A 6,000-nucleotide genomic window follows, 5' to 3' on the forward strand; every position below is an offset into this window, starting at 1 on the left:
TTACAAAAATAAGGCTTTAAAAGCTGCTGGTTGACTATTAGTATTTTACAAAAGCAAACTGCAAGCACCATGACCAGTATAAAAGCTATGAGGTTTTAATGAATTTAAAGGAGAGTTGAAAGATCAAAATCAGTCTCAAAGGTGAAACTGATGAGGTTTATTGTCAAGTTGAGAGGAATGTCTGATGGAAAAAAAATACCATAAATTAACAGTGTGTATTTCTTGTGCTGTCTACAAGAACCAGATTTGATCCATCGGGATTTAAGCGGACATTTTCTTGCAGCATTGAGTAACCTTATCCACAGCTATTTACTACAGCTTCTTCCGCAGGATTATTTGGTACTGGCCACCATCAGGTGAAAGACAGTGAATTAAATAGATTGATCATCTCCTGTTCCAAAGTTCTTCTGTGAAGTTCTTGACAGTTCATTCAGTATTGAATTTACTGTGTCTGGGACTTTCAATTCTTAGATCCTGACAAAGAAATTGAGAGCTACCATCTACTCTTTCTCTGATACTGAGGATAGCTTTGGGAACAAAGTGATGCTCATTTCCAACTGCTTGTCTCCTTCTGGAATAATTGCCAGACAGATCTAAAATTTTGCCTTGCGTGCAGTACCACCCAGTAAAACAAGTATGTTGCACAAGACCATAAGGCAGTGGCCTGGTTAATTTTGCACCAGTTCTACCACTTTCTTAATTTTCAATAGTTTCAATTCCTTTCTTTTTCCCATTAGTGTGGCTTTTATTTACTGTCTCCCCCTGTGTCATGAACTTAATGCTTACCTTTGGATGAAAGCTGAGGGCTGAGCTGAGAGAGAAGATATTAGCAGCCATTAAGCTTTGAGGTGCTTGTTCATTAGAATTCATCAGTTTGGGAACTTCTTGCTGTTTTGGAAGACAGGAACAGAAAAAGAGAGTATAAATGCTGCTAGCCTGAATAAAAGGTTCTGTTATGGGGAAGAAGAAAAAAAAAAACCCACAACAAAAACAAAGAGGTAAGAGCTCTGGAGAGGCAGGAGTTGTCAAAAAGCCTTCCCCATCAAACAGACTTCAGAGAACCATAGCAGACGGATTTTCAGTAACAGTCAAATATAAGAGTGTAGGAAGTTGACATGCTGTCCCTTGGAGAGCTGAGGTATTGACAAAAGACATGCAAACTTAAAAAAAGTACATTTGTGGAAAAATCCATCCTGACAAGTGACTGCACTTAAGTCGCCAAATGGACTTCGCCCATGGGATGAAATTCAATTATTGTTGCACATCCAACAAATCCATCCATGGAGAAAGCACATGGCCAATAAAAGGGAACCGTTCAAGTAATCAGATCTTTCAAAAACTATTTAGCTCTTTGCCACTGAGTACCTGCTGTAAGTGATGTGTACTTCCCTGCAAAGCTGCTTGGCTCCTCAACTAGCTGGTTAGAAGTGCTGAGCCATTCTGAGCTGTTCTGGAGCGCAAACACATCCTGCACAAGCCATTCAAAAGAATTTCTCAAATCCCTTTGAGGAGACGTCCGACATCATAGCTTTTTCAATTTCATATTGTATTTAGTACATATGAAGGATGCTTTTGTGTTTGGAGATATTTTTATGATACTGACAGTAGGAGCTATTTAATGCTAAAAGGATTGTGTTAAATGGTTTAGCCCAGAGAGTCCCAGGCAAGGCTCCATTAAGTAAGAAGCTTGCAAGCTATAAGTCATTAAGACAGTCTTCCATTTTAAGTGAGGAAGTGTCTAATGTGCAGCTGCTGCTCAGAGTTTATCTTTCCATACCAATAATTACTAGGTGCCATCTCTCTTCTTTTGAGATTACATTATCCTTTGCACAATCTGTGTACTTTTTATTTGCCATCTTCTTGATTTCAGCATTGCCACAGTTATGATCACGAATAAATCCTTCTTAGTGAAAGATCTATTTTGGGTCATTTTTATTTTCTGCTTCATAAATGAAAGCCAGCCTCACTAACGGCATCTAAGCCATTTGTTTTAGGATGCACCTGCATACATATTTGTTTCATAACAAAACCATCTTTGTGAAACTGAAACACTGCAACTGTTGTTTGTAAAAAACAGGCAACAGTGGCTGGCAACAGATGCTTTTAAGAACATGGATATTAGGTGCAAGTGTTTCATAAGTCCACTTGGTTGCTATGGCCAAATTTGAACTTTGCTTCTTTTGCCAGCCATCTAGTTCTCTGCTGTGTCTGGCTGTTTTCATAGATCTGTCATGTTTTGAAGATGTTGTTCTCTAGAATAAATTGAATATCCAGTTTTTCATGACGATTCAGAATGCAGTTTCCCTCAAATATCTGAAATTCCAGTTCCAGCACTGTGTACACACGCATATGCAGACATGCACAGAGACATCTGCCCTTCCACCCACCAATAAAAAGAAAAATGTCCTGGGGACTAAGCTGTACTTTTTTTTTTCTTTCTTTTTTTTTACTCCCATTGTTTCAACCAAGCTTTTTTTCATAATCTGTCTGCCTTTCTCTTTCTCTTTACAAGCTGGCAATTTGGTCTTGGAACATTCTCTGGGCTGCCAAGCAACAAGCTTCTCCTTACTCAGATTTTCAGGGAAAAATGTCACACATCCGTTTACACTGTCACCCTGACATAAGTTTGAGCCCACTATCAAGACAAGCGTTATCAGGCACTATCAAGTCACCAACAGCAATGGAGGCTCAAGAATCAACCATCAAGTCTGCACCATCCCAGCCTCAGAGCTGAGAGCTCGAGAAAACTGTTTAGCACAGTTTTATTCATATAATGTGAGTGGATATAAACAGGGTACTGGATTTAACTCTTGTTTCAGCAGTAGGTGTCCAGAACTTGACTGTTCTGAAGCATTCTGTGAGTACTTTAATCTCAACCCACAGCCAGCAATGCAAGTGGAAATGCAGAGGGTCACATGGCCTAGCAAGCTTAAATCCACTCTCAAACCTACTCTTCACTTCTTGATATAATCAGAGACAAAAACTGTTTAACATTTCTAGTTTGACATTAGCAATTTTATCTCAACAAAATAAAAATTCTGCATTCTTTGAAGAATCTTCTTGGGGAACTGAAAAAACTACCTTCGAACCCTTCATAAAAATACTGCATATTTGTTTGATATTTATGACAAATCTTCATCACACTCAAAGTCTATCTAGTAAAGGTGTTTCTCTATCTAACATTCTTTTCAGCATTTGCCTTCACAGATACAGTGACCCAGCACAACAAGAACATAGCATGCCATTATGCAGATATTTTTCATTGTTTGCAGAATCCCTAGAATTCAGCAAAGGAATAGACTGGTAGTTGGTTGAGCCAAGAAACATCTGAATGTCATGTAAAGTTCAGTTAATTATTTTCTAAATAGTCACCAGCACTACTCTAGCTTAGAGTAGGGTTCAACTGGTATTGTTGTGATCACACCGGCACCTTTCAGAGGGGGATGTTTGCTTTCACTTCGGCCTGCTTAGTTTCACATTGTGACAAAGCCATTTCAGTAAAGGATGCATCCTGAAAGACTTGGAAAAACCGTGGGTGTGGTCTTTTAAAAATTACACCATTGTACTTCCAGGGAATCGGCTTGGTCCGATTAATACTTTGCACATATTCCACGTGCCCTTCAGCCAGAAGCACACAAACGAGCTGTGGCCACACCAAAATTCAAGTGAACTTCGTCTTCATTGTAATCTCCTGTATCTATATTTATGGCAGCATAAAATAAAGAGGAAGCACTTCTGAGTGTTTTGGTTCAATGCCACGAGGCTTGAGCTTTCTGGCTCTGCTCTGGGCAACCTGAGCTGTTCTAGCAGTGCTGAGGGGATGGGCAGCTGATTATAAGAGTTGCTCTAGCAGCAATGAGTCAACACTAGTTAGCAACCTCAGAGGTTCCAAAGGTAGCAAAGAATCACCTGATTTGTAGTTCATACTCCAAATCTTGAGATCTGCAAGATAAGCTAGAAGGTCTGAGTTTGTTCTATTACCAAAACTCTGAAAAGCAACCTAAGGAGCATGGGAGCACACCCTTGCCCAGGTTTACAAAGGTATTTAAGCATACAAAGATGCAGACAGACACCTAATAGGATTTATAAAAGTGCCTAAGGGAGTTTGGGACCTAATTCCCATTGGCTGTCAATAGGAATTAGATGTGTAATCTACTTAGGCAATTTGAAAATCCCACTGGCTGCATCTTTTCATGACTAAGTACCATTACAAGCCTTAGCCTTAATGAATAGAATTATTATTATACTTGGTTTCATTTCCTAAAACTCTGATCTTGGTATGAAGGCTTAGGGAAAAACTGCTTGACTCCAAGCACAGATGGGTGCCCTGGATCTGAAGTGTCAGGAAGGAATAACTGAGCTGCTGCAACAGTCTTCATATCACCGTTGTGTCTGCAACTGGCCCAGAGAGCTCCCAGGGGTTTTGTATATTGGTCAGCTTGGCTTTAATGTGTGTCATGTAAAAAATGCAAGTGACTTGATGAAGGAAAATTCTGCTCACTCACAGCAAAGTAATAAAGAAAACAAATTCATAAGTGCCCAGAGGCTGTGACTAGCCAGTTGAAAGGGTTTCATTTTTCCTGCAAAGAACAGTGTTGGAATCTTCTCACCACTCCATGGACTGAATTAAGTCCCATCTGGTGCTGGAGAGAATTCACAGCTTTGGGCAGTACAAGGACGCTTTGGTTACCCTCTTTTGCTCAGGCAACCCAGACACAGGCTGCAGTGCAGAGTTTAACTAAACAACAGTCTATTCCTTTCCCTTTTTCTTGTCAGGCTTGGACTCAAACAATAACCAAAATTTCCCTATCCATACAGCTTTTCAAAAGCTGTGAAAAGCTTGATTTCCCTAGATTTCTACATGATGTAGTTTTCATTAAACCCAAATTGAACCTCTCATAATTGCTTATCCAATTAACTTTACATGTTGAGTTATGTTGTGAGAGTCAGTTCAACGTACAAAAGGGTCTGAATGAGTAACTGGGGTAGGAAATAGCTGGGATGGGTTTCTACATTGTCTGAAGATGCAAGAAGGTACTTATTATTTATAGGGTTTCCATAAATGTGTATGAACAAAACAAGGTGGTTGACATGCTTTTTGAGCTTGGTGGAATTTGAAAATACCCTTTGTGTTCAGTAGGAATATTTTGACACTGAAAATTATAACAGTCAAAAACTCTTTTAAAATGTTACGTGTGTTGCTGGATGAGAACCTTGCTTGGAGTCAGTGGAGTCCTTGGCCGGGCAGTATTCTGCATACATGTGGCTAGTAGCTAGAGTGCCTTACATTGGCTAAAAATCTGGCCAGAGACTTTAAGCACATGATTTTTGTCATGTCTCACTCACTGTGTAGAGTGGGTAGAGAGGAAATCTGAGGACTGCTAGAAGAGATAGTAAGTTCTTGTATGGGAACGTGAGTCAGCACTTTAGAATGTTTGACAATAATTTCACAAATGCTGCTTTTTATTATGTCCCTGTTTGCATTTTATATAGAGAGTGGTTATAACAAGGTAGTGTATGACTGTATGCCAGCCTGACAAAACGTAGATGGTTGTTTTCCAGTGTATCACACCAGACAACACGTCCCGTAACAGGATTTCTTGATTTCCTGGCCAGAACTCTTTACTGTTTCAGCATCTGCATGTGCACAGAGCTGAATACAGCCAATCTGCTGTACAGGACAGTCTCACTTGAGGCTCAGAGTAGTTTTTTTGAATCAGAAAGAAAAGGGTACATGCTGACTGTGGCTGTAATGCTCACTGACAGACCTCAAGGCAAAGAAAGAGCTGAATGTCCTGTGAAAATGGGCAAGTGCCTAGGTGCAGTCAGCACTGGGGATCATGATTGAACAGGCACCAGGAACCTACATAAGGCTTGGCTATAGCCAACTGAAGTCAGTTTTACTGCAGACTGCAACTGCCTGCTGAAATCTTGCCACAGCTAGAATTTCTTCCCAGCACACCCATTGCTGAGCAACAATGTGTGTCCTTTTCCAGAGAA

This window comes from Strix aluco, chromosome 13, assembly GCF_031877795.1.
Source record: "Strix aluco isolate bStrAlu1 chromosome 13, bStrAlu1.hap1, whole genome shotgun sequence".
Lineage (NCBI taxonomy): Eukaryota > Metazoa > Chordata > Aves > Strigiformes > Strigidae > Strix > Strix aluco.